This window comes from Chiloscyllium plagiosum, chromosome 14, assembly GCF_004010195.1.
Source record: "Chiloscyllium plagiosum isolate BGI_BamShark_2017 chromosome 14, ASM401019v2, whole genome shotgun sequence".
NCBI lineage: Eukaryota > Metazoa > Chordata > Chondrichthyes > Orectolobiformes > Hemiscylliidae > Chiloscyllium > Chiloscyllium plagiosum.
The window spans coordinates 80,517,162-80,530,087 of NC_057723.1; the positions used below are offsets into that span (position 1 = coordinate 80,517,162).

General features: G+C 43.6%; 1 protein-coding gene across 4 annotated transcripts in view; it reads left to right on the top strand.

Annotated features, from left to right (window-relative positions):
* LOC122556843 (protein FAM53A-like) overlaps positions 1-12,926 on the top strand; it is a 174,661-nt gene that overhangs the window by 9,184 nt on the left and 152,551 nt on the right. The window contains exon 1 of one of the 4 annotated variants that reach the window (XM_043704080.1): positions 10,702-10,724. The exons of the other annotated variants lie outside the window; for them this stretch is intronic. The gene's annotated coding sequence lies outside the window, so the exon portion shown is untranslated. Of the gene's footprint in view, positions 1-10,701; positions 10,725-12,926 lie in introns of those variants that run through there. 4 annotated transcript variants of the gene reach the window in all.

Here is a 12,926-nt window from a genome sequence, read left to right on the forward strand (position 1 = left end):
AGGTTTTCCCTTCCCCTGCCCCGCTTCAGTTGCATGTCTTGCTGGACCCTATGTCTACCTCAGCCAAGTGAACTCCACCCCCTTTCCCCTTCTGCTGGATGCCACGTCACGTCACCCCCTTTCCCAGATTTGCTGGGTGCCCACTCTGCCACACGGTGGCTCAGTGGTTAGCACTGCTACCTCACAGCGCCAGGGTCCCAGGTTCAATTCCAGCCTCGGGTGACCGTTTGTGGGGAGTTTGCACATTCTCCCCGTGTCTGTGTGGGTTTCCTCCGGGTGCTCCGGTTTCTTCCCACAATCCAAAGATGTGCAGGTCAGGTGTATTTGCCATGCTAAATTGCCCATAGTCAGAGGGAAATGGGTCTGGGTGGGTTACTCTTCGGAGGGTTGGTGTGGTCTGTTTGGGCCGAAGGGCCTGTTTCCACACTGTACGGAATCTAATCTAAATCCCCTCAATTGTACCCCAGTCTTTCTTGTTTACCCAAATTACTAGTTCTGGTTTGTATCTGGTGATTCCTGAAGAAGGGCTCATGCCCGAAACGTCGATTGTCCTGCTCCTTGGATGCTGCCTGACCTGCTGTGCTTTTCCAGCAACACGTTTTCAGTTCTGGTTTGTACCCCATCTCTCACGTGTGCATTCTTTGTTACCCAACATAGCCCAGGAACTCAGTCATACATCCTGTTTTGTGGTTAAAAGCTTTTAATTCTGTGCACTACTATGTAACTGGTGTACACCCCACCTTTTATGTGTTCTGTTTAAAAATACAATTCTTTTATTTGCTGGCCTTAATCTTGGAATTAGTTTACCTCGAATTCCATTGATGCTGGTCCTTTACATTGTGTATATTGAATGTTAAACAGTGAACATTGTGCTTTATTGACAGTGTGACATATTTTATAAGAGCTCTAATATCTCATTAAAAATGCAATGAGTCTGGATGACTAAATCAATAGGTCTGATAAAATCAGAGCTTTCATTGCCCAGAATTATGTGCTGTAATATTGAAGGGCAGGAACATGGTGTTGGATTATTTGAGCACTTATATTGCTGATCATGTTTGCAATGATGGTATGTGAAGAGCATGTACTTTGAATGGGGAGTAGATGAAAGCAGATGTTGAGGCAAGTGATCTTGTATCATTCATAGAATCTATTTGTGGTTCCCATTTCTGCAGCCTGCTCTCCTGAAGGTGTTGAGTTAGCCCATGATGCACTTTAACCTGTGTCCCATAGTAACATGCTCAAGTGCCAGTTTTGACTGGCTCTTCCAGAAAGGGAAGGGATGGAAAAAAGAAGGGGACGTGGATCAGAGTTTAATGTGCTACAGGAGTTGCCGAATAATGACCTGGTGACTTTAGTTCTAACTTAAAGCACGATTGCAACATTTTAAAGACTGGGTAATTTGGAACATACCAGGACTAGAAGATGCAATCTTTCCAACACTCTGTAGCTCCTGTACCGTTCAGGGCACCTCCTTACCCTGAGCTACCAATTAGAGTAGTTGAGGCCTGATAACTTGCTTACTTTTTTCCGAAGTTGGTGATGACTTGGAATACCATTGGGAAAGGGAAAATGGTAAGTCAGAAACTTGAGTGAGAGTGTTATCCGAGGGGGAAAGAACTTTCTTTGGAGTGATAATTAATTATTTCCTGATGCGGTCACGTGCTCTTGAAAACCAAATGACACCTTTATGAATGTTTTTAGTGTATTGTGTTTGCACTCTATCTCTAACATATGCAGGTACTTATAGGTGAGTTACAAAGACTGATCCTTTGCTGCTGTTGATTGTCACTGGAAGCAATGGCTCTTTTTAAAAACAAAATCTGGTCTAGGAAACGTGGGTGTTGCTGGCTAGGCCAAGATTTATTGTCCATCCACAATTTCCCTGGAGAATACCTCCTTGAACTGGTACAATTATAATGTTTAAAAGGCATTTGGAAGGGGACATGAATAGGATGGGTTTAGAGGAATATGGGCCAAATGCTGGCAAATGGGGCTAGATTTATATCGGATATCTGGTTGGCACGGACGAGCTGTGTGATTCGATGGCTGCAGTTCTTGGACACAGTATAGTTAAGCATGGAGTTCCAGGATTTTGATCTCCCAGCAATGAAGGCACAGCAGTATGGTTCCAAAGCAAGATGGTGGGAATACGCAGGTGTGTTCCCAGGCATCTGCTGCCTTTATCCTTCAAGGTGGTGGATGCTTTTTCTGGGTACAGTGCTACACTGCACTGTGCCTGGATGTTTGCAGGGAGTTGTTAGTTTATGGTCCAAGCCTTCGTCCTTGCAAGAGATGTATTTTTTTCCTTGAAACATCACTCCAAAGGAGTGTGGTGTCGGGGCATTTAAGATCATGGGACAGGACATTGTTCAGTACCTCCTGGCGGCTATCTATAGAAACCTAATGGGAGCTGGCTAAGATTGGCTAGAAGGGCGTGGGGTGCTGGATGTTTATTTGTAAAAGAGCTAAACTAAAGAGTGGAGCATTGTTATCCCTTTCATGCACTAGTTAGAGGAAAGTCATACATTTTAATTCTTAAATTGAAGTCAGATAATTCAAATTCCCAGATAATTCTAGTTTTGATGTAATGTATGATTGAAGTTTCAGGAGTAGTCGGTATTCAGCATTAAACCTTATCGAGGTATGATCTGATGAGAGTAAAATTGCCTGTAAATAAAATTTGCTTGTTAAAAGGGAGGCTTTTATTGATGTAGAATAGTGCTGGAGAAATTCTACAGCATCTGTAGAGAGAAAAATATTTTGTGTTATTCTCTCCTTTGATGCTGCCAGATCTGCTGAGTTTTTCCAGCATTCTGTCTGTTCCAGATTTCCAGCAACTGCAGAACTTTGGCTTCATTTGTGCATTAAAACAGAACTTTCAAGATCTCCTGTGTCCCAAAGCACACTACAGCAAATGCAGTGCTTTTGGAGTTGTCTATCCCTGTAAGGATTGTGAAAGTTAATTTGCCTTTGTGGGAGTTGGTTGATCCAATGTCATAGTGGTCAGATGCTGTTTTTGCACTGTAAGTTCTGCCAGGACACATGGTCGTGTTAGTTTTCAGTTAGCTCCATAGAATCTTGTGGCTGCCTGAGAGGGCTGATGGGCAATGGTTTAATTTCTCATTCAGTAGCGCCACCAATGCAGCACTCCCTGGTGATTTCATTGCAACTTAAACTCTGTAGATTCAGGAATGTTTCCCTCTGTACTGGTGTGTGGATTGGGGGCAGTGGTGAGAGGGTAGCAGTGGGATTGGGTGATAAGAACCAGGAAGCATAATCTGAATGGGGCAGGATAATAGGGCTGAATGAAGAGGAATGTCTTAGTATTGTTGTTTGCTGCTCGGAGAACATATGTGAATGTGGGTAAGGATGTCATTGAGCTGAGCCCACTCTGTGTTAAATAAGTGGCACACATTCACTGTTGAGGTTCATGTAAAGAGTTGTTTCTACCATACAGTGGCTAGTCGTAGCAGACTTAATGTCAGCAGGGGTTATCCTTCAGCGGCACTACATACCTCCGAGCATTACAAAATGTAAAATTATTTCATGACTTTTTCAGAAAGCCTTTGACATTGACTGCCTGACAATGATTGGTTGCCAATCAGAAGTGATCCTGCCAAGTTGCAGAAATGTCAAAGTTAGCTTTCATTTTAAAGGCAGTTTTAAAGTGTTGTCACACTTTTCATTTTGTGGCAAGTTGATGATTGACCATTTCTGACCTGTTCTGTTTAACCTGTCGGTAACTTTTCCTGCCAATACTTCACTTTTCTGTGCACTGATGCTCTCCTGATTTGCTGGACTGCTTTTAATTTGTTGCTCTGGCTCAATGTTGCCTATAGCAGCAGTGCATGACATGATTCATAATGGTCATATGTCTGGAAAATGACCACTTAAAGCTTTGTCATATAAAGAAGCTTGTGTGTCTGGTTTACTTCCAACCTACCTTTTCATTACTTCACATGCTTTTTTTCACTCTTCTCTCCATCCCCACCACCCCTCTCTCTTAAGGTTGTGGTCAAACAGAAGATTTCACACAAGGCCTTTATACAGGGGAGTAAAATGTCAGTTGTACACTTCCATCTATTCAACCTCACTTGCTCGCTGCATCATAATCTTGCTCAGTTACTGGTTATTTATGTGACAAGTGCCCATCTTAAGTTCATCCTTTTTGATGGTGGTCAGATAACGGGGTTGGGGTTGCCACTTATCACTTGCACCAGATATGATCGAGAGCCTAATTGTTGCTGTTCGGGAGCAGCGTGTGCTGCTCCCTGATCCTCTCTCTTGCAGTCTACCCTCTGGCTTTTTGTCCTGCCCAGCCCCCTGCTTGCAATGTATCTACTGCACATTGCACCTCCTGCCTTGCCGCTCATCTCCAGAGCGCTCATTCACAGCAATGGTTTGAGAGAGGAAAGTGAGGAACTGGAGGTTCAGTGAGAGGGAGGGCCCATACTAATGGGGAGTTGTAGAGGCTGTGAATCCGTGGGTCAGTTGGGGGTTCCAGTGTGGTAGAGACCATGAATAGGAGAGTTACCAAGAGAAGGAGGGTTTGAACAGGATTGATGATGCATAGGAGAGGCAGTGACATGGAGGTGAGTAAGTCAGTTGATGTTTTTTAAAACTTTTATTTTGTTTCTTGCTTTTTTAAAATTTATTAGTATGTAATTAAAAATATAAATATTTCAGCCTGTGGGGTAAAATGTTTTGTCTTCCTGATGACAGAGATTGTGTAGGACCCAACCATTGCTTTTCAGTCGATTTTTAATGGGAAAAGTCTGATTTGTTTAAAATTGTTTCACTTCAAAAAGTTGTACTTTCCTTGCGGTACTATAAGCCATTTGCTTTGTGAGACTTTGAGGTGAACATGGAGAGATGTTGCTTTAGTTGCATGTGCACTGGTTGTATGATGTGGTGACTCCATGGAAGGGTTGTCACTGAGGGAATAATCAGATGTTACTGCTCTGAAATCATTCACTTATAACTCTCTCTGAATAACTGAGATGTTTTGCTTACACCAATAATATCGAACATACATGTATTGCACCCAGCATTTCCAAGTCATCGGCTGCAGATTATTCCCTCAATGACAGGCCTTCTACTACATTTTTGCAGACCAGTAAAACCTGATCATGGCTAACAGCATTGCTCTCCACATTTCAAAGTAAATGACAGTGTTGAGAAGAAGGTTAATAGATTGTTTTGTGTTTTAATCAGAAGTAATTGTATTTTGTTTTCAGTTTTCAACATTAGCTATTGGATCTCAGGGTTTCTACTATACTGTAATTGGAGGTGGTCTGGAGTTACCCACCAACTTCATTGAAGTTAAGGAGGTGTCTCAATTTGAGTTATGACCAGGAATCTTGTTTTAGATTTTGAATTCTGACAGTGGAAGCAGGCCATTTGGCCCATTGAGTCTACACCTTCCCCCTCAAGAGCATTCCACCCAGATCTACCAACCCTGCACCCTTACCCCACCCCCCCCAAATCTCTGTAACCCTGCATCCCCCATGACCAATCCACCTAACTTAGATGTGTTGTAAAAGATGTATGCAGTTTTTCTTTCCTTATCCCAGTGTTTAACAATGGTCCCTATGCACTTCTAATCACTGAGTGGGCACCTACAATAACTAAGAACATTGAACCCTTGAAAGCACATGCACAGTCAACGTGCAGCAGTGCCCAAGGTTTGCCTGGCCATTCCCATGGATGTTGGGGAGCTGCTGGCAGTCATGTTTGTCTTTGTCGACACTCTGCGCACTGCCCCACAAACATGGCAATGTCTGAATCCAAACCTGGCCACCAAATATAACACCTCACCAACATCTTAATTTTGGAGATGCTTGGAGGAGTTCAGCTGGCATGTGATGGTGACCTTTGCTTGAGGACAATCACTCTTGTCCCCAGAACAAAATGCCGTCCTCCACTATGATTGCTACAAATTTTTGTCCATAATGTTTTGGTGGAACTTTGATTCCAAATATGACAGCCAGCCTTATTCTATTTGTGTGTACTTACACTCTGCGTTAGCCAAAGTCCTGGATGCATATTGGGACTATTGGGTATTCCTTTTCATTGGGCCACCTAAGACCGAATACCTTCTGATGCCATGCAGGCAGGGATTGCAGTGAATACAAGATATTTCTTGGGATTGTAGTTTGTCAACAGCTCAGCAAATGATAGCTGTTCCTTTACTTCATGGAAAGCTAGAGTTTGTCTTTGAGACCATTTCCAAAGCTGATCCTTCTTTAGGAATTGATACAAAGGTCTCCAGATGAATGCCAGGTTATCTATGAACTTTCCATAATTTATTAGCTCAAGAAATAATTTTTGCTATTAGGTAGATGTGGGAGCTGGAGCACCTCTGCTCGCCCTCTGTTTACCTTCCAATGGGTGTAACCCAGTCTTGTCACCTCTCTAACTTGGGCACCTGGAACACACATTCTTCCCTCCTTAGGCACATGCCTGTTTTGGAAAAACACTTCAGAACTGTTTCCAAGTTTGTGTTCCTTATTAGTTTTCCCTCGTTATCAGGACATCATCTGGGTAAATGGCGCCTGAGGTAGACCTTGCAAAATGTTCTCCATCGTCCGCTGAAAAATTGAACAGGCTGACAATACCCCAAATTGCAGTCTCTATATTCTACTTGCTGCTTTTTCCAGTGGTAAGTAGACAAGCAGGAGACTGGATGAACACAACAAGCCAGGCAGCATCAAGAGGTGGAGAAGTCAGTGTTTCAGATATAACCTTGCTTCAGGGATGGAGGTTGGGGTAGGGGGAGCTGCAGATAAAGAGGTGGGGTGGAAGGTATTAGGTCGGGAGAGGGGGAAGAACAGTGAGGTAGTGATAGGTGAACTCAGGTAATGGGTACGATCTGGTTGGTTGATAGGAAGGATGAATCCATTTGGTAGCTGGAAGGAAAGGTCAGTAGATGGATTGAAAGGGAGGAGGCGGTGCTGAAAGGGAGCCGGGGGTAGGGTGGGAAGGTTATTTGAAATTGCAGAACTCCGTGTTGAGTCCTGTAGGTTCAGAGAATGTCTTCAAAGAAGGCATCCTTGAAGAGACTTCCCTGTGATATAAATTTAGACAAAAAAAACTGCAGATGCTGGAATCCAAAGCAGACAAGCAAGAAGAGCAAGATACCTTCCCATCCATCCTCCGGCTCCCTTTCCATCCCCATCACCTCCCTTCCATTCCGCTTATAGATCCTTCCTTCGAGCTACCATCGGAATTCATCCCTCCCATCGACCAATCAGGTTGTACCCATCACCTGTGTTCACCTATCACAATCTCACCATTCCACCCCTCTCACCACCAAAAACCCTCTCACTCCTTTATCTGCAACTGCCCTTACCCCCCACCTCCAGTCGTGAAGAAGGGCTGACTTCCTGAAGCATTGACTTCTCCACCTCCTGATGTTGCTTGGCTTGCTGTGTTCTTCCAGCCGCCTGCCTGTCAGTTTTGGATTCCAGCATCTGCAGCTTTTTGTCTCTTTTCCAAGCCAATTGTAGTGTCTGTTTGTAGTCCAGTTGGGTTTCAGCTAGTAGGCGTTTTTGTGTGGTTACAATATTAATTCTACATACCAGATGGTCTCTAATCACCCCATTAAGGACTAAAACAAATTGACAGGCCTCAGACATCTTAACCTAGTCATATACCCGATACAGATTCCCTAAGTTCTAGAATTGCCAAGTAAATGCAATAGCTTGGGGTTGTAATATTTCTTAACTACACTAGTCAATACTTGAAAGACTTTATATCTGGTGCAGCAGGGGAATTTAGACTCCCAATGACTGAAAAAGCCGCAGCTCCATAGGCAGTCAGAAAGATTGCTTGTTTTTTGTCTGTCACAATGTCTGGGGGCGGGGGGGGCAGAATAAAACACATTCTTTCCATATAGTGGGCCCAGTTCTCGATGGCAGGGTCGAACACATCAAACTTCCCAAACAAAGGCATGATGTAAGAAATGCTTACCCCAACTCAGATGACAGTTGTGAATGAGTTTCTTTAGGATCATGCTTTACTCGGCTACTGAAATAACTCCACAGAGGCTGGTATCCTGTCACCAAGTTGCCCTTTATTTACACGTGAACAGTCCTTGACTATAGTACTGTCTCATACAAAGTTCACGGTGGCACATTGGTTAGCACTGCTGCCTCACAGCGCCAGAGACCCGGGTTCAATTCCTGCCTCAGGCGATTGACTGTGTGGAGTTTGCACGTTCTCCCCGTGTCTGCGTGGGTTTCCTCCGGGTGCTCCGGTTTCCTCCCACAGTCCAAAGATGTGCAGGGTCAGGTGAATTGGCCATGCTAAATTGCCCATAGTATTAGGTAAGGGGTAAATGTAGGGGTCTGGGTGGGTTGCGCTTCGGCGGGTCGGTGTGGACTTGTTGGGCCGAAGGGTCTGTTTCCACACTGTGTAAGTAATCTAATCTAAAAAAGTAAGGCACCAGAGTGTCAGTATCCCTGACACTCGCCCCTTTCTGTCTGTCAGCCAGGGTTCCCTGATTGGGGCTGTTAATCTGGTCCAACCAAGGAACTCATTCTATGAAGTCCAGCTGGCTGACCTCCATACAGTCCCTACAGATACAAGATTGCAAAGAACCATTGATGTTGGCTATTAGAGTGTTAGCTTTGCATACATTAAACTTTGAAATATTCCCATGCTGTATTTTTTAGGAATGGATTTTTATTTTTTCTCCCATGGCGTGACTTGAACTGTAAATGGCAGTAATTTTCTTGGGAACTGTTTTTCTTCCTTGTTGTTCCAGCGCTTGTGCCAATACTTGAGAGCACAGCTTTGGTGTTAGGACTTGTTCACATAGTCTTTCCTCTCTGACAATCAGTCTTGATGACTGCACCAGAAAGCTGGACCTGAGTGCAAGAAAGATAAGTGTGTGCAGAATTTTTCCAATCTGCCAACTTCATAAATTTGCAGCAATTACAGTTGTTTCATTTACTGTTAGACCCTGCTTTGTGCTTAGCAGGACTATGCATATTGGAGATTTGTTTTTCAGATTGCCTATTTTATGGCACTCTCCCTCTTTTTATACTGTATTTGGAGTCATGGTCTAAAGTGCATACTGTAATCAGTGGGGTTAAAAGATAAACTAATTCTGGGTTACAGCCCTTAATACAAAAAAGTTTACTGTGGAAAATATTCTCTTCCCATCTTGTACCCCCAAATAAGCATTCTCCTCGGTTTTTGGATAAACATAGCCCTTTAACTGCATCTTTTGATGGATTTGTAGTATTGTTTCTTTTTCTGGACAGGAATTAAAACATTATACATTGTAAGTGCCTGAAACTGGCAGAAATCCATTTGTCATTCAATCCAAAATCCTTATTTGGATGTTTGCTATTTTTACTCATTCTCTCTTTTTCTTTACTCCTAATTCCTTCATCCCCAGCACCACCTGTTCCCATACATATGGAGGAAGGGGCTAGGTAATTTCCAGAAGCAAAACCTTTAGCATTCAGAAATCCATCTGTTTATTTTCTGAATAAATTCAGAGTTGGCCTCCACAGCCTTCTGAGGTAAAGAATTCTATTTGTTTACCACTGAATAGAGAAATGACTCGTCCTCCCCGGTATGTTTCGGCCCCCACACTCCAAGCCAGGAAGACCATCATCCCTGCTTCCAGTCTGCCCAGCCAACCTGAACGGAGTTTTGAGTTTGTGTGGTCCACTGTCATTTCCTCAAAACTCCAATGAATACAGACAGGTCAACCTCATCTCTCCTTTGATGACAAATCTGCCATCCCAGAATTGAGTCTAGTGATCCTTTCCTTTTCTCCTTCTGTGGCATTTATATCTTTGTTCTTGGATAATGAGACCTAAACTGCTAATAATAATCCAGGTTTGGTCTCCTCAAGCCCCTGTACAGACATAGTAAGAATGCATTGTTGCTGTCCTTATATGGAAGGCTCGAGTTCTCAAGAAAGGCTGGGATTTTTTTCACTGGCACATGGGAGGTTGAGAGATGACTTTGATAGAAGTTTATAAAGTCATGAGACAACGATAGTTAATGATAGGTGGCTTCTCCCGAGGATGGGGGAATTTCAAGACGAGGGGGCTTATTTTTAAGGTGAGAGGAGAGAGATCTTAAAAAAAGATGTGGGGGCAAACCTTTTACACGGAGGGTGGTACATGTGTGGAATGATCTTCCTGAGGAAGTGATGGATGTGGATTCAGTTACAACATTTAAAAGACATTTAGATAAATACATAAATAGGAAAGGTTTGGGGAGGGGGGAGGATATGGACCCAGGAGCAGGCAGGTGGGAGTAGTTTGGTTTGGGAGTTCTGCATGGACTGGTTAGACCGCAGGGTCTGTTTCCGTGCTGGATGATTCTCGACCACTTGTCTTTCTAACTGTATAGTGCACCTGCATGCTTGCTTTCAGTAAGTGATCTACAATGGCATCCAGGTCACTTTGTATGTCAACCTTTCCCAATCTATCACCATTTAAATAACTACTCTACTGTTCTGTTTTGCCGACTGAAGTGAACAACTTCATAATTATCCAAGTTATATTGCATCTGCCGTGCATTGTCCACTCATTCAATTTGTCTAAATCATCTTGAAGCCTCCTTGTATCCTCTTCATCACTGAATTCACCGGTTTGGTGTCATCCATAAACTTGGAAATATTACATTCAGCAGCTCTGTGTCTGCTGCTAGAAGAGTGCCCTGAATTCCAGGATCGTGGAACACCCAGGAACAAGGTAAATGAAGTGTCGGTGTGGGGGGCTGTGAATGTAACACACTGCTCTGTCAAGCCTACTTACAGCAGATGGCAGACCAAAGTTACAGCCTCACTGGGGAACAGTAAGCTGCTTGATTTGATATTGCCTCATAGCCAACACATTTGCAATATGTCCAATGCCAAGATTCTGTGACCTTTGCACCCTTTAAACCCTCTGCATGCCTGATCTAGCTGTAGCTCCTGTACACTGAGATACCTGGTAAAGGCTGCAATGCCCTCCTTCCAAAGCACCCGTGCACTGTTCACTTCCCCAGTAGCTGGCTGCATCAGAGTAAAGTATCTCCTTAAACCCAGGCGGGCTGCAGGTATATAGCTCCTTCAAAGTCCGTAGGCAGGGTGATAGAGGTGGCCTTTGGCATGCTTGCCTACGTTGGTCAGAGCATTGAGTACAGGTGTTGGGACATCATGTTACAGCTGTATGAAACATTGGTAAGGCCACATTTGGATTACTGTATACAATCCTGGTCGCTCTGCCAAAGGAAAGATGTTATTAAATTGGAAAGGCTGCAAAGAAGATTGACAAGGATATTACAGAGTCTGGAAGGTTTGACTTTTCAGGAGAGAAAGGGACATTTTTCCTTGGAGATAGGTGACTGAGGGATGACCTTAGAGGTTTACAAGATCATGAGGGGTATAGATAAGGTGAATAGTCAAGATCTTTTCCCCACGGTAGGGGTGTTCAAAACTAGAGGGCATTGGCTTAAAGTGAGAGGAGAAAGATTTTAAAAGGGGCCTGAGGGGCAATGTTTTTGCACAGAGAGTGGTGCGTGTATGGAACAAATTGCCAGAGGAAGTGGTAGAGACTGGTGTAACTAAAACATCCAGAAGTCATTTGGACAAGTATATGGAGAGGAAAGGTTTAGAGGAATATAGGCCAAATGCTGGCAAAAGAGACTAGTTCAGTTTGGGCCACCTGGTAGACATGGACAAGTAGGTCTGAAGGGTCTCTTTCCGTGCTGTATGATTCTATGACTATGCATTTGATTCCTACAACCAAATTGTTGATATAAGCATCATTCAACCTTTTGCTTTTGTATTGACTCGTAAGCTGGTGCCTTATTGATTGGGACAAAGTCACGTGGGAAACTCCAGGAATAGACATAATTACAACTGGCAATCCAAAGGAACATCTTGTAAATATATTTATTAGCAAATTTTTTTAACTTCAAAGGAACATCTTGAATTGATTTTAAGATGACATTGCAGATATTGAAGGGATCTGTTGATAAAGTCTGGCATGTTTGGATGTCTGATGATGATTTGTAGTTACTGGCCTTGGCTAACTATAAAAGTCAAAGAAGTGAACCCTGCCAGGTAATTGTCTTGCCTTGCATTCCAGAGTGCTGAACTTGCTTCACTGTTTGGGTTTGGGGAATGGAGAGGTGCTAGCTGCTCAACGGCCAAAGTTTATAAGGAAGTTGTTCACTTACACACTTCCATTATTACTGTCACTGTCCCTATTGCTGCTGGAGACCAAATCCTTATTTTGTCGTCCTATTTCCTGTTCATTACCACCAGCTGTTTGCATAATTGCTTCTGTACGGAATTGACTTGGGTGGTTGAATGGTGCATTGAACTGGGGCTTGGTGTTAGAATTCAACTGGAATGGTGAGATCATAGTCTCTTGGTTCTGACTGCAAGTCAGAGTAATGCAGTGGAAAGATGTATGTATTTGGGTGTGATATGGAAGGGCCTTGAAATAACTGCACAGAGGTTGGTATCCAGTCACCAATGCACCCTTTATTTACTTGTGGCTAGCCAGCTCAGAGTCAGTCCTATGAAGTGAGATTACAACATTGAACATAGAACAGTATAGCACAGAACAGGCCCTTCAGCCCACGATGTTGTGCCGAACATTTGTCCTAGCTTAAGCACCATCCATGTACCTATCCAATTGCCGCTTAAAGGTCACCAATGATTCTGACTCTGCCACTCCCACAGGCAGCGCATTCCAGGCCCCCACCACTCTCTGGGTAAAGAACCTACCCCTGATATGCCCCCTATACCTTCCACCCTTCACCTTAAATTTATGTCCCCTTGTAACACTCTGTTGTACCCGGGGAAAAAGTTTCTGACTGTCTACTCTATCTATTCCTCTGATCATCTTATAAACCTCTATCAAGTCACCCCTCATCCTACGCCGTTCCAACGAGAAAAGGCC